The 26,297-nt window shown below is 36.0% G+C and overlaps 1 protein-coding gene and 1 long non-coding RNA gene across 4 annotated transcripts in view; one reads left to right on the top strand and one right to left on the bottom strand.

Annotated features, from left to right (window-relative positions):
• Positions 1-26,297, bottom strand: part of Elk (Eag-like K[+] channel) — a 989,230-nt gene that overhangs the window by 190,864 nt on the left and 772,069 nt on the right. The window lies entirely within an intron of this gene.
• LOC141405113 (uncharacterized) lies at positions 3,442-9,296 on the top strand. The gene is made up of 3 exons (XR_012413141.1): positions 3,442-3,528; positions 3,608-8,818; positions 8,892-9,296. It is a non-coding gene; the product is annotated as an uncharacterized lncRNA (long non-coding RNA).

Raw genomic sequence — 26,297 nt, 5'->3', positions numbered from 1 at the left:
GACGCCTTACTTATTGCAACTTGTAGTACGTTTCAAATGTCAATTCCATTGCTTATATTTCAAATAAATCCTCATAAAGAAGGTTAACCCTGCAAAAAGCTATAATATAAACACGGCCTAAGCCACAGAACATCAATTACCAGCAGGGATAGAGGATGGTAACAACTTGAATGTTGTGAATGATATAGCAGGGCAAGGAGTCGAGTTCATAACCAATTAGTCATCTGTACCCAGATGGATCTAAAACCATATTATGACAGTCCCTTGAATAAATTTAAATAAGAAAAAAATTTAAAAGACTTTTGTGTCATTCCCAAAAATTAATAATATACGTAGGAAGAAAAATGGGGTTTTTTCACAATAGACTCCAGGCGTTTTTCGAGACATTGTCTTTATTATCTCGAATTCAGTAATACTTACGTATATTGTTGTTCAGCAAGAAATATTAAAATAGGAATGGCCTTTAAATTAATGCATAATACGGACAATTGGCTTTAACCATTCCAGAGATATGGGTTGCCAATGTCGCCAAATAACCACAAATCGGGATCATAACTTCGAGGCCCCAGTGACACCTGTTAACATATTCCAATTGTGCTCAAAATTTGACTATCTTAAAATCTAGTCAAACTAAACAATTTAGTGGTTGCCACCTAAAAAAGTCCAATATCGATTTTTTCCCTTTGAGTTAAAACCCGACTAATGCAACAAATTAAGGCAATGAAAGTACTGAATTTTAAGTAAAATATGTATTTGAAAAATTTGGAGAAAGAAAAATTATATTTTTGCATAGTATAATAGTAAAACAATGGTATTACAATATACATATAACCATATTTTTATACCCTACACCACTCTGGGGTAAGGGGTCTCAATAACATCGACGTCAAACGGCAAACAATCTTAATTTAGAACAATTTGAAGATAATTGATGATTTTTTCAACTTTAATTCACAATTTTATGACTTCTATGACGATTTTCGGCTAAAAACTGTTTGCATATTTTGCATAATCCGCATATTTTTTGCATATTCTGAATATTTTGAATATTTTTGCATATTTTGTGCATATGCAAAATATAAAAAAAAAATACAAAACATGACACTGTTATTTAATTCAGTCTTCTTTGAAATGAATTTTGGTCCAATCTTTATTATTAAAAAATATGGAAATATGCAAAATCCGATGTCTAATAATGATCAAGACATCTGCTATACTAATAATTGTAAATCTTCCAACATCAAACTTGATTTCAATATGGAACCTTCATCTGGACTTGACGAAGATGATTTTCAAGCCGTACAGAACAAGAGATGTAAAAGAAGGAGAGATGAAATTAATGTGGACTTTTCAAATCTGAAATCAATTAATTCAAGAAACCAAAGCGGAGATTATACCCACACATCCCGGAAGGGATGATAGAGATGTAAATCATGAACCCAAGGTAGTGGTACGTAAACCAATAATGTTTTGCCCACCAATATTCTTATTCAATATAAACAAAGGTCGCATGATAAGTGAGTTGGATGCGAAAAAGGTTCTTTATACGATAGTTAATAAAAACAATTATAATAGTAAGTTATACGTGTAGGATCCGTTGGATTCAAGAGGAAATTATGGAAATCTTAAGGGACGGCAAATTTGAGGCATACTGCGAAATATATATCATGCCAACAGGCTCTAAACATGATTCACAATGTTACTAAGTTTACCACACAACACTCGGGGTAAAATAATTATTACACAGGACTTTTCTTGAAATCACTACTGCCAGGGAAATCTATATCTGATATATCATACATTAGATACATTTAAAACAAATAGGAACTTTTGAATCCACAAAAGCCAATACAATAATACTACAATGTTGGCTTTGTCAACAGTAGGGTTATTTAATGCACTGAATAGACCAAATATTGTTCGGAAACACGTATCCTTTTAAACACGAACTGGGTTTAATTTAAATCATTTTCCACCTCTTGATAAAAATCGGACCAACAGAGAGATTGATGATTACATTGAGGAATTTACTTCCACTGTTGGTTTCGCGTCTTTATTGCATTCTCAAACCCGTTGAACAGAAAACAGAAAATTTAAAGATTCGGAGGAAATAAATATTCTTTACAAATTAAAACATGAATGGCAGAAAGATTTGAAACGACTGTTTCACAGTCACATGAACAGACAAAGTCCTCAATATGTATTAACCCAATCACTGCTGTGGTTCCATATGGAACCACTTTTAGTGTTTAGTTTAGCGCTTCAGCAGAGAAAAAACAACAAACATAATATTTTGTTATTGTTAAAAATTTTTTTGTAACAGTAAACACATGTACAGTAGGGCTATAACCAAAAAAATACCACCACATAGCCGTGTAGAGCATGAAAAACTATTATGAAATGTGGTGTCAATTTTTCTCTACCGCGAAAAAACTTTCCGCACCAAATGCATTGAAGTTCTGTAATGCATTTTTCAATTTTATCTGTCATAACAACATATTTGCTTTTCATTAAAATTTTTATTTTTTTGCAATCTAATTTAAAATCATTATCAAAGCGTTCTGGACCAATTTGTTCTAAAATCGCGTCATTTCGGACCATATTAAGATTTTTTGACATTATTGCAATTTTTGGTTTTTCTTTATAAACTCGTGAATTTTATGTTTCTATTTTCTTCACCTATCGGACCATGGAATTTGGGGTCATTTGCAACGAATTCGCGAAAGTTACAGGCTGTTTTTGTTGACTTTGCTTGTGAGAATCGTATTTGTTTTCTACAAAAATACAACACCAGTACCATGTGGGGAACTTTGTCCTAATAATGAAAACGCGTTTCTAAGATCGATTCGGTGAAAAAAGTCTCCGCACTAACTTTGATTACTAAAACCCTTTTGATGCTTTTTCTACTTATAATTTAAAATTTGCTTTGTTTGAATAAATATTTATAGAAAAAATACAACTCTCACAGGCAAAGTCAACAAAAATAGCCTGTAACTTTCGCGAATTAGTTGCAAATGACTCCATATTCTCTTGTCCGATAGGTTAAAAAAATATAAACATAAAATTCACGAATTTATAAAGAAAAACCAAAAATTGCAATAGTGTCAAAAAATCCTAATATGGTCCGAAATGGCGCGATTTTACAACAAATTGGTCCAGAACGCTTTGATAATGATTTTAAATTAGATTACAAAAAAATAAAAATTTTAATGAAAAGCAAATATGTTGTTATGACAGATAAAATTAAAAAATGCATTACAGAACTTCAATGCATTTGGTGCGGAAACTTTTTTCGCGGTAGAGAAAAATTGACACCACATTTCATAATAGTTTTTCATGCTCTACACGGCTATGTGGTGGTATTTTTGATATTTGCAAAAAAGTGCAAAAAGTTATATCCCTAATGTATGTAGCTACCTTTTACTATTTTACGTTTCGGTCATTTGAGTTACACGTGCAGTTTTATAAGCAAGTTAAAAAGTGTACAAAAAATTGAAGAAAAAAGTGAAAAATGAGTTATTGCAAATTGTGAGTGAAAAATAAACAAATTTCTATATTTTTTAAACAAACCATGAATACTTAATGAAATGAATACATAAAAAAGCAGATGAAAACGAAGGTGGAGCAATTTCGGATTTACACCACAATCAGTTGTGTCAGACAGCCGAAATAGAATTTTATGGATCGAATGACGATAATGTTTTGTTGGAAGAGGGAATCGACGAAGAAATGCTCGAAGTCGAAAATTCTAATATTTCGCAGGCCCCATCGAATAAATATGTTGGCCCAGTAATAAATATTCCGTCAAAGGTGCCACATTTGAAAGATAAATATAAATGGTCAAAGTCTGCATTTCATGCCTCGAAACCCATTTTTCCAGATGCGAGCTTTACGGATTACAATAAGGAGGCTCATATCTTATTTGAAAAATTCTTTGACACTGATATGCTGCAAATGATTTGTATTGAAAGTAATGAATATGGTGTTCTTATTTCCCAAAAGAACCCAAATATCACGGAAGACGAACTAAGAGTTTTCATTGGCATATTGATTGTTACAGGCTACAACACTCTTCCAAATAAACAAATAAACAAACAATTCTACTGGAGCCTTAATGACATGGTCTTAAATGCTATAACTCGCAATAGGTTTCTTCGAATTGAACGATACATTCATTTCGCTTCCAAAACTAAAATGAATCCAAACGACAAAATGTGGAAAATGCGACCTCTTACCGACAGACTAAAGGAAAATTTTATGAAACATTTTCACCCGGAAGAAAATTTGTCGTACGATGAAGCTATGATCAAATATTTTGGTAGACATAGTTGCAAACAATTTATAAAAGGAAAGCCATTGCGTTTCGGTTACAAGGTGTGGTTCTGAATTAGAGATGGGCGCGTGCCTAAAAAATTAGACACGAACATGCACGAACACGGACCAAAATTTTTATGCACTTTCACGCACAAACACGGTGTTTTTCGAGAAGGCACGAACACGCACACTCACGCACGAAATTAAAGAAAAGATATATCGATATAGCTGTACATTTATTTGTTCAAAAAATGCATATGTTCTAAAATATACATATTGCAAAATTACTTATAAACAAACATTTACATATTCTTATTTAAAAACATTATTTTGTCTAAGTTAGAGCTCGAAAGTCTAGTTCGTCTTTCGTTGAGAATATTTCCAGATGTGGAAAAAATCTCTCGCTCGTTTCTGAACTGACGGGTATAGCCAAAATTTTCCTGGCTAATTGTTTTAAATATTTTAGGTTCGACTGTTTCCAAAAGTTTAAAACATCAGTCTGGCTAGATACGGCACTCGCTAAATATGTATCAATTTCAGTATCTACTTTTCGTCTTTTTGCCAAGTTTTGGTCCAAAAACTCTGAAAATTCGTGTAAATGTGGCATTGTTATTTCCTCCTCATCATTAGAACACTCTATGTTCTCACCTTGTATATCAAGTAACATTGCTTTTGCATTAGCTATTACGTCATTTCTTTTATCTTGTAATAAGAAATTCATCTTCAACGGCGGAAATAAAAACGTCCCTATAAGATGTGCCATTGTTGGCACAAAGCGTTTAAGCAATGATTGTTTAGTTTTAGCTTTCAAATCTTTCATGAATAGCTTTTCAGACCAAAGGGTAAAAATATGCATAGTAGGGTATTTTTCCGAGCTTAATTTTTCGGAAAACTCTTTGCATATTTTGAGAAAACCCAATAGAGGTTCTAGCTTTAAGTCAGATATACGATCCAACTCATTCTTTTCTAGCAAAATACTCTTAGTCTCATTCTGGACTTGGTATATGCTCTCAAGTATAATATATATGAATTCCATTGTGTTCTTATATCCTGTTTTAACGTTTTCGACAATTTGTTGTTTAGCTACGAGTGTTTAAAATATCTTACACGCTTTTTGGAGCCGTCAATCAGTTTTCCCAATTCGGGAAGAGGATATTTTTTAACAACATCATCCATAACTAAGTTCAAATTGTGGCAAGCTCAAGGTATACGTTTAAATTGTTTAAAATCCGAAACAACGTTGGAGCCATTGTCGGTTACAGATACAGAATTACCGAACTTGTCTTCAATATCAAATTTAGCATGATAAACAACTGATTTTCAAAGACAGTCCCAGCAAAATGTTTGTAGCCAAAGAAGTAGTTGAATCATGAGTGCAAGTGATTTCGGACTACATCTTTTTACGTGAAAGAAGTCATGATTTTTACAAGGGCCTGGTGCAGTGAGGGTACTGTCTAATTTGCTTCTTAAGCACATATTTTGCATTAGTTCTTTGTAGTGAATAAATATACATTCCATGGAAAGTATTTTGAATTGATTTTTCGATTCAAACAATTCGCAAGCGAGGATATGGGAGAAGTTAACATCTATTAAGCGAGGATTTTTCACTGATTTGAGACCTCAGGGCCATTTGAAAAATTATTTAAATGAGTTTTGGTAACTTTTAATTAATATTTATGATCTGTTTCTCTAGAACGTTTCGAATTAAAATTTGTTCAAATTACTACCAAACTCATGTTTTTGTAAAACATATTTGTTTGACAAACAAGTAAAAAAGTATCAGTCGGCTTGGCCGACAGAGATATACCCTCAGCCGGTGTATATTGAAATATTTTTTTTTCCAAAAAACGTATATATTTAGAGGGTTTTAAACATTTTGGGCGTATGAAACGACAAAAATGTTGATTAGGATTAAAGAGCAAACGTTTTGCCGAGGAAATACTTAAAGGAATGGATCGACATTGACCATTATGGAAGTGGATCTCCAGCCAAAAATCAAATCGATTCGATAGCAAGTCTTAAAGTGAACTAATCCGAAATTTTGTTTGGGAGGTACTGGATGTAGTGGACAAATATAGTCCATATTTGAACCTGATCTATATCTGGTAGATATATTAGGATGTGTAAAGTATGGACCAATTCGGCCACTCCCTTCAAAAGTTACCGTACGAAAAATTTTTCCGAACATTTTTGAAATTTTGTGGGGGAGGTATCTGAAGGAGTGGACCAATATGGCTTATCTTCGAACTTAAACTATGTTTGGACAAAATATTACTAAGACCCAATCGGCAGATCCGTTCGAGACTTATCTTGCGCTCCAACCAACTCACACGGTGTAATAGGGGTTTTGTACAACTTTCAAGTTTTTTTTCTCAGGAAGTATGGACTTGCCCCTGATGAAACTTGTACGTCGAATTGGGGGCAGTAAATACAAGTTGCTAAAATAAAAATCAAAGCGATTCGAGAGCAGGTCCTAAACTGAACTTATCCGAAATTTTATGTGGGAGGTACCCGAAGGAGTGGACCGATTGAGTCCATATTGGAACCTCATCTAAGTCTGGCAGACGTTTCACGAGTTGCAAATTATGGACCAAATCGGTTGCTTCCTTCAAGAGTTATCGTACGTACAAATTTTCCGAATATTTTCGAACTTTTGTGGGGGACGTACCGGAAGGAGTGGCCCGATATAACCCATCTTCGAACTTTAACTAAGTTTGGACAAAATATTACGAAAGCCAAATTTTGGACCGAATCGGTTGATCCGTTCGAGAGTTATCGTGCGCTCCAGCCAGCCAGACAGACAGACGGACGGACATTGCTCAATCGACTCCAAATTGTATGAAACACATTTCGTCCAAACATACTTGGGGTCTAAAACCATTACTTCCATGAGGCACACTTTGTCCATATGAAAGTGTATATACCCTCGTTAGCTTAAATGCTGAGGGTATAAACAGTAGTTTGATAATAGTTCGACCGAAATATAATATAATGAATATAAAACAATGGAATATCTCAAATAAATCAAATACTTTTATTCTAGAAAGTTAGCTTTTATTACTCAAAAATACCCAAAAACATCTTAAAATCCTACTTGCATAGAGTCATCTAAAATTGATTGCATTCTAGCTGCACCATGTCCTTGTAAAAATCATGACTTCTTTCACGTAAAAGGACATAGCCACTTGCACTCATTATTCAACTACTTTTTTGGCTACAAACAAGGATTCAGTCTGATATTTCTTGTACCCATGATTATCTTTTTGGATACAAACATTTTGCTGAGTAATTAAAATACCATAAAATAAATTGTTTCTTGTGTTCTTGAGAATTTTATTTGCAAAAAGTTATTATAAATGTCAACATTGCTAAAATGTGAAATTTTTATGAAACGGATTCAAATCGGACATTGTCGAAATGTGAAGAACGGAATGCATTTTTCATGACTCTGAGTGGACTGCTTCTAAAAAAGCTATTCAATCAGTGCTTCACATAGAACAACTTCAAATAAATTTTGCTGGGAGTATATTGCGTTAACCCGCTGAGTTGTTTCTGTATTTGATTCTCTCTCATGAACAAAACAAATGGCAAGCAAACATCAAATTTTTGTTCTGGCCTCTCCATAACATAACAAAAAAAAGTACCAGACTACAAAAACGAAGCAAATAATTTTTGGAAAACCACAGTTGGTGAATTTTTTGGTCGCTTTATTTTGTTGTTCGATTTTCTTGTTTAGTATGGTCTCTTGCACGACTTCTAAAGGGAGCCCAAAAATTTAGCACGATCGTGACACATAGTGCAGGTCGTGTTTAATCGTGTCGTGCAAAATCGTGTCGAACAAAAAAACACGATCACGCACGGCCAAAAATTTATTCCGGCACGACACGCACAAACACGGCGATTTTCGGGAAGGCACGAACACGCACTACTCACGGCACGACACGCGCCCACCTCTATTCTGAATACGCCTGGTGGATATTTGATAAATTTCGAAATCTATCAAGGAAAAAATCTTCGAATCAATCAAGAATTAGAAAAAACTATGGAAAATGTGTCGCTCCATTGCTTCAAATGATTCAGGAGTTTCCTGACCACATGAATAAATTGAGCTATTCATTTTACTTTGATAATCTTTTCACTGGTATTCCTGTGCTTGATTATTTGAAGAGCATTGATCATTATGCAACAGGAACAATTCGAGAAATGTGTGTTCCTCACAATTGTCCTTTATCGAGCAATCAACAAATGAATAAAGCTGAAAGAGGCAAAATTGACAGCATTGTTCTGAAAGATTACAACATCTCCATTACCAAGTGGCGTGATAATAAATGCGTCTGTGTTGCTTCTACATTGCATGGTAAAGATCCTGTAAAAAAGGCTAATCGGTTCAGTCGAGACACAAAACAACGTGTGTAGCTAGATCGACCATACTCAATAGAAATGTATAATAAATTCATGGGTGGTACAGATCGAATGGACCAAAACATTGCTAATTACAGATGCGGTAAGTTATTTTTTTCACGGCTATACAGAGTTCTACGAAAAGTGTAATATCTTAATTGTTTCTAATTTCTTAGGCGTACAGAAAAATAAATGGTGGTGGTCCATATTCACGTGGTTGCTGGATGTGTCCGTGCAAAATGCTTGGATACTTCAGAGAAAAGCTGGTAGTAATGTATGCATTATTGCAATTCTGTGTCGATTCATGTGGCAAATAAAACTGTCTCCCGTCAACATATTCCAATATGTGATCGCTTCGATGGAGTAGATCACTTTCCCTGCGAAAGCACCAAAAGGCGATGCCAAAATTTAAATTGCATACGTCGTTCACGTGCAAAGTGCGAAAAATGCGATGTGGGCTTATGTATTTATCCATGCTTCAAAAAATATCACATTTTCAGTCAACAAAATTTAATTTTTTTAATTTGAAATATCGTTGATCTCAAAAATACGTAAATAAAATATATTTTTTTATTTATCAATACAACTACATGAATTACCCAAACAAAATAAAGATACATTTTATTTGAATAGTTTTATAATGAGTTCCTGCCGTGGTTCCATATGGTACCGGGCAATAACGGGTAAAAATACAGCATTTTCATTGTGATTTTCGGATTCAGTAAATGAGAGAATTTTCAAGAAAATCGAAAAAATGATTGGGTTAATGTGAAAGCGCCGAATGCATAGTGTGAAAAATACCAGTCAACGGTGTGGCCGTGATAAATGACAATGAAAAAAATGAGGTCTTAAAAAACTATTTTGCTTATGTTTATAATGAGCCATCGCCAGATATGGACCTAACTTCTGTAGAAGGGCCAAGAGTGATTACTTGTCCAATATGCAAGATCATTTGGTAGAGTTTAGTAGCTAATCAATCTCAACAAACAATGATTTAGATAACACATTTACTACTGTGAATTTAGTTCGCCTACTTGTGTCCGAACTGCTTGATTCGAAAATTTCCAGTAAAGGCTTTAGAGTATCTCGTTGTTATATACAATAACTGTTTGAATAATTCTTAGTCCCAATTTACATTGGGCGAGTTTACTTGCGGCAATTGTCATTTTGTAGGAGAGAGAGGTGAGGCATATGGTAACCCTTCGCCTCTCAGCACCCTCTCTCACCTACAAACTGACAATTGCCGCAAGTAAACTCGCCCAGTGTAAATTGGGACTTACTTTCCAAAAGTTTGGAAAATTGGAAAGGTTATACCATTTAAAAAGAAACTAAATTCCACAGACGTAATAACCTACCATACAATTTAGGAAATTTTTTCGTGAAAAAAAGGACTCAGATGTTCAGACAAATTATATTTCTCCTTAACAATTAGGGCTTAGGACGAGAAGGCTTTTGATCGGACTTATCGCGATGGCATTATTTATAAAATTATTCCTAGCATATGAGGCCCTTGTTGCGAAAATGTTTAGAAGTGTGTTCACCGGTCGACGTTTTTATATTGAACTAGGGAATTTGAAATCCGTCTTAAGTAGTGAGTCTTGTGTGTACCGCAGGTGTCAATCTTGCTCCATATTTGGTTAGCATTTCTATATATCATTTTCCGCATACTTTTCAGAAGGTGCCCGGACATAAATCCCACGGACATAACTCCCAAAATGATTTTGGACGTTATGTCCGCTGCGCTCTCCAAAAATTCGTTGGGAGTTATGTCCGCGAAACAAAGCGGACATAACACCCAAAAAATCGCGGACATAACTCCCAAAGATTTTTTTCTTAATTTATAAATTATTTCTTTGCTTAATTTTAAAATTTATAGTTATACATTTAAATTTTAGAGTAGAAGGCCTAAGTGTCAACCAATACCGAAGTATACACAAAATCCTCCTGATTTCATTAAATTATTTAAAAACGAAATTATTCCCGAAATTATATAAGTAGCAGTTAGGAGAAGTTTTAAATTGTAAAAATATTTGTTAAAAAAATCGCGCTATTTTTTCAAAAATATTTTCGTTTTTCAGAAAGTATTTAAAAAGTATTTATCTTCTTAAATTGTAAACACTAGACGACTGTATAACAGGGCGCATGAGACTAAACTCGATATTGATTGGGACTCCTATAAAGTGAGTTTCAATAAATATAAGAGTGAAATCAAGCGAGCAAAGAAAACATCTTGGGTTAACTTCTGTGAGTCGGTAGAAGGAGTTAACGACGCAGCTAGGTTTCGACGACTACTCTCCAAGGACCCCAAATCCATTGGAAGTATCAAGAAGGTGCGTGGACAGACTCCGCTACTGAGACTCTTGATCTCCTTGCGGAGACCCACTTCCCAGGCTGCAAGGATGAGGATACTGTCAACAATGAGCGTGACGACTTCCGAGTTCAGGAGCCTTTGGATTTGGTACTCATTGACAGGGTGGTCAACAGAAGTAAAATTAAGTTGGCGGTCAGCACTTTCAAGCCTTACAAGTCTCCTGGGCCGGATGGCATAACGCCGGCGATGCTACAATTTGCATCACCGATCTTATACCAACTCCTGGAGGAGATTTTTAGGGCGTGTTTGACTTTCTCATTTATACCGGGGCTGTGGAAGGAGGTAAAGGTAACTTACATTCCCAAAGCGGGAAAACCTAGTCACTCTGCACCTAAAGACTACAGACCCATAAGTTTATCATCCTTTCTCCTTAAGACACTCGAAAGACTGATCGACCTGGAGATAAGGAGTCATGTAGACACCGTCTCTATAAGCAACTCACAGCACGCCTATGTTAAAGGTAAATCTGTTGAGTCTGCCTTGCATGAGGTGGTCGGCTTCATTGAGAAAAACATGGAAGACTCAAACTTTACCTTGGCTGCCTTTCTAGACATAGAAGGAGCTTTTAACAATGTAAAACTTGAGTCCATCAATCTCTCACTGAAGAAAGTTAATGCACCTGAACCCCTAACGTGCTGGATTAATGATATGCTTCAAAGCAGAATTATAAATTCTAGCATTGGGGAGGTAAAAATAAGGAAAACAGTGACTAGAGGCACCCCTCAAGGAGGTGTGCTCTCGCCATTACTGTGGCTCCTTGTTATAAACAATATTTTGATGGAGCTGGACAATCAAGGTATCAAAGTTGTTGCTTATGCTGATGACGTGGTACTGCTGATTTCCGGTAAATTTCCGTCAACCATTTCGGAGCTTATGCAGGGAGCATTATCGACTCTATCACGCTGGGCCAAGGCTAATGGTCTTGGGGTTAACCCAACGAAGACGGAACTGGTAATGTTCACAAGAAAGCGTAAGCTCGGCGCCTTTGTTCCACCAACACTGGATGGGGTGCAGCTCCAACTCTCCCCCGAAGCAAAGTACCTTGGCACAATCCTTGACTGTCAATTGCGATGGAATAGGAATGCTGAGGAGCGGGCGAAGAAGGGAATGATTGCACTTTATTCATGTAAGAATTCCATTTGGAAAAGCTGGGGACTAACTCCTTCGATTATACGCTGGCTGTATAATACAGTGGTTAGACCCATCATATCCTATGGTTCTCTCGTTTGGTGGCACTCATTGCGTCAAAAGTCAACATCCACTAAGCTCGATAAGGTACAAAGAGCCGCCGCAACTCTTATTACTGGAACTACCAGGAGCACGCCACAGGCTGCACTGAACGCAATGCTGAACTTAAGACCACTGAGTATCAGCATTAAGTGTCAGGCAACCAGGAGTGCCCTGCGGCTTCATGAACAGGATCTTTGGCGGGGTCGTACCTATGGGCATGGGTGTATCCTGAATGAATCAGGTATTTTTGTGAACCATTGTGGCAAAATAAGTGACTATATATCACCAGTCTTGAGATTTGACGATATAGAAGTCATTATACCTAGTAGAGACGACTGGAACCGCAGTAACCCCCCTCTGGGCGGTCTGGCTATATATACAGACGGCTCCAAGATGGAGGAAGGTACCGGTGCCGGTGTCTACTGTGAAAGTCTATCACTTGAACGCACATACAGGCTAGACAGCAACTGTAGTGTGTTCCAGGCTGAAATCTTCGCGATTTGGAAGGCGGCGGAATTGATTAAAAATCTGGATGCAGAAATCTTTGAACCGGTGACTATCTATGTGGATAGTCAAGCGGCTCTTAAAGCCATCAAATCCTGCAACATCAAATCCGACGTCGTCCTCAAGTGTAGAACAGCTCTGGATGCGCTAACTAACGGCTTTCGGCTATGTTGGGTACCTGGACATCGTGACTACCAGGGTAATGAAAAAGCAGATGAATTAGCTAGACGAGGATCACAGTCCGCGGATCTAGCTATCACTGACTCCATCAAACCACCCATCTGTCACTTTTTCCAAAAAGTCGAAGCGTTCTCTGACGAAAGAGCCAGTGAATTGTGGCACAATGAACCTAGGTGCATTGTGGCAAGATCCATATGGCCGTCTCTGTCAGCCAGAAGAACGAATTCGCTGTTGAACCTGAGCAAAGCGGAAGTGAAGGTAACGACGGGAGTCATCACTGGACACTGCTATGTCAGGGCCTTTACCATTAAATGGGATAGGGATGTTAATGACTACTGCAGACTCTGTGAGGATGAGGAGGAGTCGGAGTTGATCGAACACCTCCTGTGTCGCTGTCCAGCCCTGGCTCGTAGACGACACAGACTAGTGGGTGTTCGTTTTCCGCCGTCTCTAACCTTCTACTCAACTGTGGAACCTGCTGTAATCTGCAACATCGTTAAAAATCTAAAGTGGCTGGGACAGCGCAACCTAAACGCGTAACGCTTTGTTTTTTCGATTATTCTGCCTACCTTGTTTCTTATTTGTCTCTTAATTCTTTTTATTCCTATTTATATATTTATTCTATTATTTCTATTTATCTCTCTTATCTATCTTTATCTCTCTCTCCACTAGAAAAATTTTTTCACTTTTTCACTTTTCTAAAGGATGATCACAATGGACCGTAAGGTCTCCGAGTGGCGCAGTCACAATTAGTGGCTGCACATCCTCTAACCTAACCTAACCTAAATTGTAAACATAATTTTGTAAAAAATCGCGCTATTTTTTGCTTCAAAAACATTTTCAACTTTTTATCTCCTTAAATTGTGAAAATATTTTTGAATACTTTTACAAAAACTTCTTATTTTCAAGGCTAAGCATGACAATTCAGAGAGAGAATGAGAGCATACAAAACACAATTCTGGGCACACCGACGTAGCCATAGGCTATTAGCTTATGTTACACATTTTTTTTTAATTTTTGAGTAAAATTTTTAAACTTTTAAAATTTTCAAGAAATATGTAAAATATTTACAAGAATTATTACTGAGAAATATTTAACTACATTGGTATTATTGCCCAACATATTTGAAAGTATAAATATAATGAACAAGTTTGGTTTTTTGAGCAATTTTCTGTATAGTTATTGTTAAGTTTTAAGGTGTTGTTTAAGCATTTAATCGTAATTATAGGCTGACTGTAAGTGTTACAGTGTAGCATATTACGTCCAATTCTTTGGCTTATAAACAGAAAACATTCTTGCTAGTTCTTGTTTTTTGAAATTTTTGACAAGAGCAATTCAACAATAATGATGTCCAATTTACATTAGCAACTTTTTCGTCATTTAGAGCTGATTCGTCATTTATTTGCTAAAACAGGCACCATTTTGCGTCATTTGCCATACAAAAATAAATGACGATAGCTGCGTCATTTATTCTAAACAACGCACGAAAACACCATACTATTATAAGCAGCCCTGTTTTTTGTCATAAACTACGAAAAAATGCAACTGTTTTATGATGTCTTTGTTTGTTTGTGTGTGTTGTAGAAAAACAAAAATACTCAAACGATGACAAAATGAAAATAAATGGTTAAAAAACTTGCAAAAATTATGTTTTTTTTTGTTTTTGGAATTAATTTAAGTTATTTGATACACATTTGTGTTGTGAAATTCCTATTTTTCTGAATAAATATATCCTGTGCGTGTGTTTGTGTTATTGTATAAGTGTGTATGTGCGATTGTGTGCGTAAGCAAATGACGCAAAAAACAGATGTAAATACAATTCATTTGATTCTAGGATTTCGTAAAACGAAATCATTTAATATGCATATGTAAATTGGACTTAAAATATAATATTTTTTAATCTTTGTGGTTTTAAACTTTTGTATATAGTCTCTAACACGTTTTTATAATGAACTATTTTGAACATCAAACTATTACAAATTCTTTATTATGTTTGAAATTGCAAAAAAAAAAACTATATCAACCATTTGTTATAATATAACTAGCTGAACCCGGTGCGCTTCGCTACCCCGAATAAGGTAAAATATATTTTGACAAATTTATTTGTAGGCCAATTTTCGTTACACATTCCAAATTTCATTAAAATCGGGTATGTATAGCGTGTTTGGTGCATCAAATACATGAAATCGGAAGGAAATTTATATGGAAGCTATATCCAAATCTGAACCGATTTCAATATAATTTGACAAATTTATTTTTAGACCAAATTCCAAAATTTGGAGACATTATCTGTTACCGTTCTATAGATATTTGCATAAAAATTCTAAACTTTTGGGAGGTATCTCAGATTCTGATGCTATATCTCCGGATAAACACGGAATTTCAGAAATTTTTATAGCCTATATTACTTTCAGGCCATGTAGTGATATACTCTGAAAATTTCAGGAAGATAGGTTTAGCGGTTTTTGAGTTCATAAACTTCAAACAAACGTATAAACATTTTTCTACTTTATAAATATAGATTTCTGTTCCACAGCAGTGTCGTCCTTTGAGATTATTTGAAACTGGTCTCTTGCTACAAATTAGTTAATGACTATTGTACAAAAAAAGGATTTTTCTGTCGATTACTCTTTGAATTGTATTTTGGGAAGTACTTTCAATGGATGCACATTTCTAGAAATTTTCCTTCTTCGGCAAAGGACTTTGTGACGACAAACGAAATAAAAAACTGATGGGAAACTGTTTCTTCTCCGTCAAAATCTCAACAAGTATCAGTCGGCTTTGCGGACAGGAATATACCCTGAGCCTGTGTGAACTGAAACTTTCATATATGGATAGAACGAATAGTGGCTACACAACCAATATACTTTAAGCCAAAGCTATGCATTAGGAGATTTTCAGAATAGTGTAGCCATTTTCGGATTTTATCATTAATCACAAGTGTTGCGGTGGATGTATCTGAAGAAATGGACCGGACCCACATAGTTAATTTTGAAAGTTGATCTTATTTTGGAAGTCATTCCTTTCAAAAGATATTGCGTCCACCAGTCATTTCATTTCGAAGGTTTGTGAGGGATGTACTAAGTATGTTCCATTTTCGAGCTAAAACTAAGTTTGGACAAAATATTACTAAATCCAAAGTTTAGACCAAATCTGTTGCTCCGTTCAAGAAAAATCGTACATACAACTTTAGCTGAAATTCTTGAAATTTGGGGGAAAAATACCAGAGGGATCAAGCCGAAAATCACCATCTTCGAACTTTGTATAAGGCTAGCAGAAATATTGCGATAAACAAAGTTTGGACCAACGCAGTATCCGTTTCAAAAGTTGTCGTGCAAACCAGCCACTACACATGATGGCCGTAAGTGTTCTTTACAACTTTCGGGCCACTTTCTCAGGAAGTATGGACTTGCCTCTGAAGAAACTTGTACTGTAGTAATAGGGGCTCCCAGAGCACTTGTTGCAAAAAAAGCAAAGCGTTCCTATAGAGGTATTTTATTTATTAATTTATTTTTTTTTTTTCATATTTTTACTTATAACTAAATTATTACCATAAAGCAAGTGAAGCCATGACTACTGAGGTCTTAAGCTTACCCTGGTATATTTACTAATTATCCAGAGAGGTCTTAAACTGCACAGCTCCGAAAATTTTTGAAATACTCTGTGGAAGGTTGCCAAAAGAGAAGATCGATATGGACCATCTCCGAAGTTGATCAAAATTTGGACAAAATATCACGAAGGCCAAATTTCAGACCGAATAGGTTGATCTGTTCGGATTATCGTGTTCTCCAGACAGCCACCCAGACGGACGAACATAGCTAAGTCGTCTCCAGGTTTTCTGAAACAGATTACTTCCAAACACACTTTGGCCTAAAACCATGATTTCGATGAGACTAATGCTGAGAGTATAAAAGAATGTATACATGTATAGACATAGTATTGAACGCCAGAATTTCATTTTAAAAAAATTCATGACTGGTTGCCACAGTTTTCCTTGTTCCTGATTCATTTATGAGAAGAACCACGATAGGAAACCAGAATTTCTATAAGAGAAGTCAAACGATTGGACGCCAAAATTAGTCTATACCAAGATGCACGATTGGGCGACAGAATTTGTCATTTACATACCCGCGATTGGGTGCTAGAATTTCATGATGGACATCCTCACTATTGCTCAGAATTAGTTGTCTATCAAGAAAATCACTATCGGCCTTCAGAAATTTTTTGTGATAAGATCTACGATTGGACACCTAAATATCTTTACGGAAATAACTACAATTGGGTTCTTTATGACAATAACAACGATTGAACACCTGAATTTCCGAAATTGAAAAATTTACCATATTCTGACACCGCTGACAAGCGTCTCGATGTTTTTTCTTTATTTATATAACTCCTAAATTCTACCTGTAAATATAAAAATACTAGTGGATAACGCCATGATATCCAAACGTTTCCTCTGCATAAATCAATTCTCTACTAATCCCATTTTCCTTCCAAAAATTCCTCAATAAAATTGGAGTGGAAAATTGAAGCCGTGATTTTGAACACTTGTGAAGTAGGAAACAAACAAAAAAAAAAAATTAAATGTTAAGATATTTCTAAGGTTTTCCGATTGTATACTCTTTCTTTTGGTCTTACCGAAGTGATATCACTGAATTACATAACATTCACTGTAGTTGTGAGTTATTTCATAAACGATACACCCAAAAATATATGAGATTATTAATATATCCATTGTTTTGAACATATATTAACTCTGATATACATATTGTCAAAAAAGTTCTGAAAACAAGGGGAAATTGGCCAAGAAGTTTTACGCAATTTTAATTAAAAATAGTAATGAAAATTATTTCATCACTAATATAAGTCTAAAATAAGGTTTACATCATTGCTAAATCAGAAATTTTCGCTAACATGAACTTTCAAAATTTTGGTCAGGTGGGAATTGGTACCTCGGAGTGAGTACAAATGCATAGAGAATGGATAATGGAGAGATAATTTTGAAGTTGTACTTCGGAAATAGTACAACAATATGGAAAATCTTTCTCTGAAATAGAATTCTGGAGTCGTACTTTGGAAGTAGTACAACAAAAAGGAAGAAGGAAACTTGCATCTGTATGGAATTAATGCATGAATTACTTCAGGAACGGACAGTGTTTCCACTGGAGCAACACTTACATTGGAATAACCCAGGAGAGTGGCTACGGACGTAGGCTTAGCTTTTCGCATATAGAACATAAAAAAGATCGTCGTGTTCGGAACTTGACTACAGCCGGGAAGATGTGCATCCATGAATGGAGAATAACTGCTATGGTTATGAATCCTGATCCAATCTGGAGTCAGATGATGTACCCGTAAAGCTGATGGTAAAACAGGACTGGTAAATGATTCGAATTGAGTTGCAGCTTCATCCGAATATGTTCTACAAAGTACTTTACGCAGAATGATGCTTGCACCAGGATATTGGAATGGAATATTACCAGATAATTGAAAGATCATGCGAAAAGCCAAGTACGGGTTACAAACGACAAACAATTTGCCGGTTTGTAATTGGAATTGGATTGCGTCACCTGGGTGGTTGCCATATTGAATTATCTGGAATGGAGTATGATTGGAGTGACAAAATTTGGGTATGAGGATAATGGATTCTTTCCGGAGGAATCTCAATTTTGGAGGAGAGTTTGGAAATATTGAATCCCAAAATAGACTCAAATTTGGAGTCTGATTGCCGAAATGGAACAAATACAAATTGGAAACCAGTCGGAATGTATTTGGTAGAATATTCGCATTAGTGGCGACTGTCAGCACGAAGTGGCTTTTATTGAAGCACAGAGACTTAGGTAGAAATGTCTCTGTCAACTGAATAAGTTCTGGAATAAGTTTATCATATTCCGTATAGTGCCGAATATGAATCTTATCCTTGGAATAGATGACAATTGAATCGGATTTAGAATACCCATGAAATGGAATTTCATCTTGTGAACCAATGTGTTTTGAAATGGATTTATCATACTCCATTAAGCCAGAAGAATTCATGTTCTGGAACGGAATAATGGATGCACGAAGAAGCCTCTCGGAAGTGGAGGGCTTATTTGGATTTGAATCATGGAATACAGGAACTTGATGAGTGACACGGGAAGGAAACTCATCCTGGGATGGAACAACGGATGCATAAGAGGACCTCTCGGAAATGGAGGGCCGCTCTGCATCGTAATCACGAAGTACAGGAACTGGATGAATAACACCGGAAGGAAACTCATCCTGGAATAGAAAAATGGATGTGCAAGGAGCCCTCTCGGAAGTGGAGGGGTCATTTGGATTGGAATCAATGGAATCAATGAATGAATGAAAGAACTGGAAAAGGAACACTGCCAGGAAAACTATTCAGGACAAAAGATTGGATGTGCAAAGAAACCTCTCGGAAGTGGAGGGTTCCTTGGGATTGAACCAAATAAGTGTAAGAACTGAATAGGTAACACCGCCAGAAAATTATTCACCAAATCAGAACCTAACCGACCACATTTGGAATTTGGAGAACATGTTTGAATGCCTTCGGTGGAATAAGTGGACTGTATGGAAAAGTCGGAACATTGAGTGGAGTCGACATTCAAATCACGACTGGAACTTATGGTAGGTGATTGAGTCGGTGAAAAGGTGTTACCAGAATCATCATGGAGCAGAGTATGATGTCGCTTTTGGCAGTGGAGACATTTACTTTTGGAAGGACAATTGCTCACACGATGCGTCTTGGAGAAGCAGTTACAGCAAAGACCTAACTGTTTAATCTTTGCCGAACGTTGTCGTGGATCTAAGGAAATAAATGTGGGACACTTTCTGATTGTGTGGGAAGCTGAGGAACATAGCCACATTTTGGATCAGAACATTTGTTTTGAGCAGGAGTCAAAATACTTGCTGTGTTAAAACTTGGAGATACGCCTGAATTCTTAAAATGGAGCATAACTTGTTCTAATCTCGCTAAGCATGCCGTATACGTGATCGAAGCGTTATGGAATTTCTCGTGAAGTCGATCTAACTTCGGAGAATCATCAGATCTTGTATTTGTTGAACTCATTAATCGAATGCGGATCTTATATCATACCACGTGGATTCCAGCTCGCTGATGTGAATTCTCACGAGCTGAGGAGAAGACAGTGTAATAATGCCACTATTCGGCAGGAATTTAACTATACAAGCCGGCTAATGGAACCTGTGAATTTGGAATAGGCCATTTTGCAATTATTCAGGAATCGTTCACAAGAATATATAAACGAAACACGAACGCTTAGGATGGATTAGGAATTGGACTGAAAACACTTGAAATCGTATCGTAGGATGTAAATAGAAGTAGGCTTAATGAAACGATGTCGATATAATATGTGTGTGGAAAAGCAAACGAGAAAAAGTAAAGTTCTCTCTGTCTAATGGATGCTTCGAAAAGAATTAGATAACAGGAAATTGGAGAAATAAGCACATCGGAAAGACTTGGCAAATCTTTCCCGATTAGCTTCCCAGAAAATAGGAAAAATTCAAGTATATGTCGGCAAGTATTGCAGAAATGACGTGTTAATAAGTATTTACTTACATGAAAGCGCCTTCTACAAGCCAGGACGCGTGCAGGAAATCACAAACGTAAGAAAAGAATTCAGAAATTGATCGAAGAACCTGAATAAATTTGTTCAGTAATGGAAGAGTTGAAGTTTTTAAGCTAATTTCTTATTATAAAGTGACCCCTAGCGGAAGTTGGGCACACTATAAATTCGCAACAGGCCACAGAAATTGCAAAGACAAAAATTGCTTCGAAAAAATGGAAAAAATCACGAAAAATTGAAAAATGAAAGTGTTTCAGTTATTTCTGTATTTATATAACGCCCCCTAGCGGAAGAGTGGAACACTAGAGATCAGGAACAATAAGAATAAATGGAAATGTTAAAGACTGTTCGGATAGAATAACGAAATTCCAAAAAGTTTGGAAAAATACTGAAAAATCAAGGATTTTCGCTTATTTTAATTAATGTGTAGCGACACCTAGCGGCGGGATGCGACAATACTATTCGGAACAGCAAATCAAGTCGTCGATTATGAAGAATTCTCGGAAGAATTACCGAAATTCCCGAAAAAATGGAAAATAATAATGGTAAATCAATTTTTGGAGGTATTTTCTTATATACGGGGCGCCACCTTTCGGCGGAAAATGGAACAAAAGGTTACGAGGGGTTGTGGAATTGAATAACAGAATATTTGGAAGAAATAGTGAAAAAAATAAGATTTTTCAGCAATTTTAGGTATATTAACTGTGTCCTCTAGCGGTAATATGGTGCACTATAAATTGACAGGAATGAAATGCCTCGACTCCTTACTTGTATATACATATACGTTAATATATAACAATATGTATATGTCACAACAAGTTATAGTGCGACCATGTAAACGGGTTTGCTGTAGGGTGCACTTATAAATGAAGAGAATCGCAGTGAGAACGACTTGATCACTGTTGAGTGAAACCACGAAATAGATCACTGCTTGTTGACTGAACGAGTAAACGACTCAACAGCGGTCAACGAGAATAAATGGAATGAATGTCGGTGTGGGTGTTTGTATGAAAAACAGTGCTGCTGGTAAAGAGACTGCAATGCTGGTTGGGTCTTTACCAACAACAACTGCTGTTGTAATGACTGACCGAATGTGGATGGGTACATGGGCGTAGCCAGCTATGGCCCCCTCCTAGATCCTTCAAAAAAGTTTTGGAAAATTATACTGTTATACAAAAGTTGAAAAATTGCAGATGTTCTGATGTACTATTTTTTATTTTATAACGGCAAATGCGTGAATAATATCTTTCGAATAAGCTATATTTTTTTAAAAGTGGTTAACCTAACCATTTGTTAACCAATTTTAAAAAAAATATAGCTTATAAAAACAGGAAAATGCTTTTCCTCGTGCTCTAGGCTACTCAGAAGATACCAAACAGTATAATTTATTTCTTATTTTATAATATTTAATTTATTATTTGCAAGTAAGTTTTCGAAAACTGGAAAAACCAATGAATTCGGTTGAAAAATAGATGAGATATGTAATTTTTATACACACCACCATAGTATGGAGGGTATATTAAGTTGGTTTTTCCGTTTGTGACGCATTGAAATACTTATTTGCAATCCTATGAAGTATACATATTTTTGATCAGAATAAAATTCTGAGTCGATATAGTCATGTCAGTCAGTCTGTAGAAATTAAAATCGGTCCAAATTATTATATCGGTCCAAACTTAGTTTAACTTCGCAGAGGGCCATATCGGTCCACCTTTTAATTATTTGTGACGTCAAAATGTGTTGTGCCAGTTTTAAATGGATATTTTTGTTTAATCATTGAAAACGGTTTTATTTAAGGGAGCATAGATGAGCATCTTTAAAGTCTGTTTGGACGATCAATGTCTCGTAGAAATATTATGATGTGCGAAGTATGGACCACAGTTTGATTAATTGAATTTTGATACTCCAAGAATGGAAAGAATGTTAAACTACTCCAAAAGAAATACAGCATTTATAATAAGAGCAATATAAATATGTATAAATAATATTAATTTTTTTTTTTTTTTTTGATTAATGAGAATTTCAAAAACAAATATTTTATGAAAATTCATTATTATTTTATGAAAATTCAGATCATTAAATGCAAAGTAAGAATTTCAACTACTCCAATAAAAACTACATTTACATCTGAATATGAAATGAACCACTCAGTGATGTGCCTAAATATTTCAAGCAAAATACGACACAGTGAATACATTCTTTAGTCCCATTTCAATAGGACTTGCGGTTTCCAAGCAAAGTCGTGAAGTCCTAAAAAACCCTTAAAATGTCAACTTGAATCGCGATTTATTTAAAAAGCGTTGCAGCTATGTTTTTAGTTTTTTGATTTTTCTCATCTATGAACATTGTAATTTCAGAATCCGCAAGAACTTCCCAGGTGTAAGCACCTTCCATTTAAATTTGATTCAAGAGCACCGTGATTGTTGAACGAAAAAATGATTAAAGAGTGGTATTGAGTCTCCACGTTTTTTATTACTCACCATAGAACGGTACCGCCCGATTTTCGGGGGTTTTCAGGGATTTAGATGCATTATCCTATAGAAATGGTTGTAATTTAATACATATTTAGTCTTCTTTGGGGCTACTAAACTTATCTTCAGAAATTTGTCAGCACTGGTCCATGTTTTATATAGCCGATAGCGATTTTAGGACTTTTCAGGATTTTAGCCGTACTCTCCTACAGAAATGACTGAAATTTTGTATTAATGGGGCTATAATAACTTTTCCCCCAATTTGACAGTACATTTCCATGTTGTGATATAGCCCCTGACATTTATGATAAGTTCCAGTGTTCGAAATTTCTATCAGTCAACTTTGCACATATGTAAAGTCGTGCTTGAGCATCTAAATGATCTTCTTTATATTTTGTGAAACGATTCCATATATTGGCAAAAATTCACCAAGATTACTTTTAAAATTTCTTTTTTTTATTTTTTAAATTAATTTAAAAAGTATCCAAATTTGTTTACTGTTTAAAAAATCGAACACAAAGTACGAAATGGGTTAAACAGGTAAACAGAGACATACATATATTAACATTATCTAGGTACGCTATATGTATCTGTTAAGAAATTACTATGCTCGAACCACAAGAGAATGTGCATCCAATGTCATTAGGTGTATATTTGGCTTGTTTCGGAATGTATTCTGTAAAATGGTGTGAATGATAACTCTCGATTGGAGCAATCGATTTGGTCCGAAATTTGAACATCGTATTATTTCATCCAGTCATGTATCAAGCCGAATATAGTTCATATCAACCCCCGTTCATCGGGTACATCCCATTCAAAATTATTGTTTTTATTTACATTTTCTCTATAAATTGGGTTCAATATAAGGGTTCATAGTGATCAAAATACTTCTCCGCCAATAGTTGTGGACATAGATCCACGTGTTGGTATAGCCCCTAAACAACAATACCGCCCAATTTCAAGTATTGTACAAAATTGTATCTGACCAGATGAGATTAGGTAGTAGGTAATTGGTTTACGAAGTGGTTAAATAAATTCGTCTAAAATTGTGGGCAAAGGTACTTTCCCAGCAAAATGCTCGATGCCAAAGATGCTATTCAAGAATGGGTGCATGTGAAATGGAATGTCATTTTTTTAGCATCTTCACTCATTCTTTTTACAAGATCGTGAACCCCAAAATATGCAATTCATTTTCAGATCCTAAGCATGTCATTTTCACTAACTCGGTAGAATGGCATCTATACAAATTCTTTGGCATGTCATCCTGATTAATTCCCTAGAATATCATTTTCGCTAATCTTTGGCATGTCATTTTCACCAACCCTTTGGCATAAATTTGCTGTAATGCTGTATCGAAATATGCTTTTCATGGCTTTTTTATTTATTCAAAACAATTTATGAAATAACTATAATTTAATTATAATTGCAGTTTGTTGTTGTAACAGTAGTTTATATGTATGTTCATTTTTCTGCTTAATGAATGTGGCTACATATTGAAGTTTGTTAGTAGATTTGATGCTAAGCAGATCTTTTGTGTCATGAAACCTTGCCCTATAGAAATTTAGACGGCAGCACCATCCCGAGCGTATTGAGCCAAAAATACTCTTTGTCCTGACAGCTGTCGCTCCTCAACTGATATAAATGGTCGATATTCTCCGAGGACCGCATGCAGACGATGGAACGTTGTTTATTGAATATGCGACTGCATTCATGTGAATACTTCTTACCATGACATTCAAACCTCTTGTTCTCAACTCTGCCGCCTAGGTGGTGAACAAAGTGGCCGTCGATTTATTGGCTGACAATTGTATATTCCTCAGACAAAATGAGTTCAGCCATTCACAAATTTCATCAGGAAAGGCTCCTGACACCATCATCCGCATACGTTATAGGTTAGACAGTTCCTGCAATAACACCTCGGACAACTCCAAGTTTCACTCCACGGGTCTCGGACATCTTTATCCTAAATTCTACGCACGACAGGCGTAGTCTGCTCGATGAACTCAAACAGCGTGGAGTGCTTGACAGCCTCAAAGGATTACTATCACTAGTATCACTGTTTTATCGCACGGCTTACTTTGATTTAGTCCTCGACTAATATGTGTAGAGATGGCGTGTATCGCAGTTGTTGTGCTGCTTGCGGATCTCATGTTATTGATCGACAACTAGACAGTTATTTCTGATGCTGGGGAGAACTAAATCCACAAGGTTTCTTGCTACGGACAACAAAAGCAAAATCGGTCTGTAAGATTCACATCTGCTGGCTTCCTTGCCAGGCTTCAGTAGCTGGTATATTTTCCAGACTTCGGGAACGATGTGTGTGGCTAGCGACAGGTTGAGAACTTTATTGAGATACTTGAGATTCGGCCGCCCAGCTGTTGCAGTTTAAGCACCGCTGTTACTCGCTACATAGTTTAATTCCTCCGCAGTACAGATTTCGACATGTACTCTAACTGCAAAATATTTTCGTTCATTTTTTTACGAACCTTTTGAAAATGTAGGGATCTAAAAATCGACTTGTAGAGCATGGCTCTCTAGAGCAGACAAGGAAACTTTAATAATACCAAAGATTGCAGTCCGACTCTATTTTTTGCTCAATGATTGGTACTCCCTAGCGTAATAAATCTTACATAACTTTAATAAATCTTAGATAGGTAAAAGAAAAAATATATACATGTGTGACGTAGGGGATGGAAGATACCAAGGAACGGTCCTGACCGGTTTTAACATGGCAAAGCCCAGGATTTATCTTGGTCCCTCTTTCATCCCAAGTGGACACTGACCTCCCCGTGGTGTCACCTGGGGAACTGCCTTTAACACCCGTTAAAGGTAGTGAGCTAACATGTGCCGCGCGTTCACCCATAAGAACGTTAAAAACTTGGGTTTGGGCGTCGGGTTAGTAACCCTCCCCTAGAAAAAACAGCCTACTATGAAAAAACGAAAGAAAAGAAAAACAAACCCCTCTAAAGTTGACGAACCCCGCAAACGTTTTAAGGACCATGATCTGCGAATCTGCACCTGGAATGTTCGCACTCTTTATAGAGAAGGTGCAGTCTTCGCATTGGCAGACGTACTTGAAAAGTACAAGACCGATATTACTGCCATACAGGAAATACGATGGATTGGGAAAGGCGTCACAACAACACCTAAAGGTGACGCACTGTATTATAGCTGCCATGACGTAAAGCATGAGTTTGGTTGTGGATTCGTAGTTAGTCGGAGACTAAAACATCT

Source organism: Musca autumnalis, unplaced genomic scaffold (assembly GCF_047663935.1).
Source record: "Musca autumnalis isolate F117 unplaced genomic scaffold, ASM4766393v1 scaffold_5, whole genome shotgun sequence".
NCBI lineage: Eukaryota > Metazoa > Arthropoda > Insecta > Diptera > Muscidae > Musca > Musca autumnalis.
Note: the sequence above shows the minus strand (reverse complement) of the source record. Positions and strands in the feature narration are given on the sequence as shown.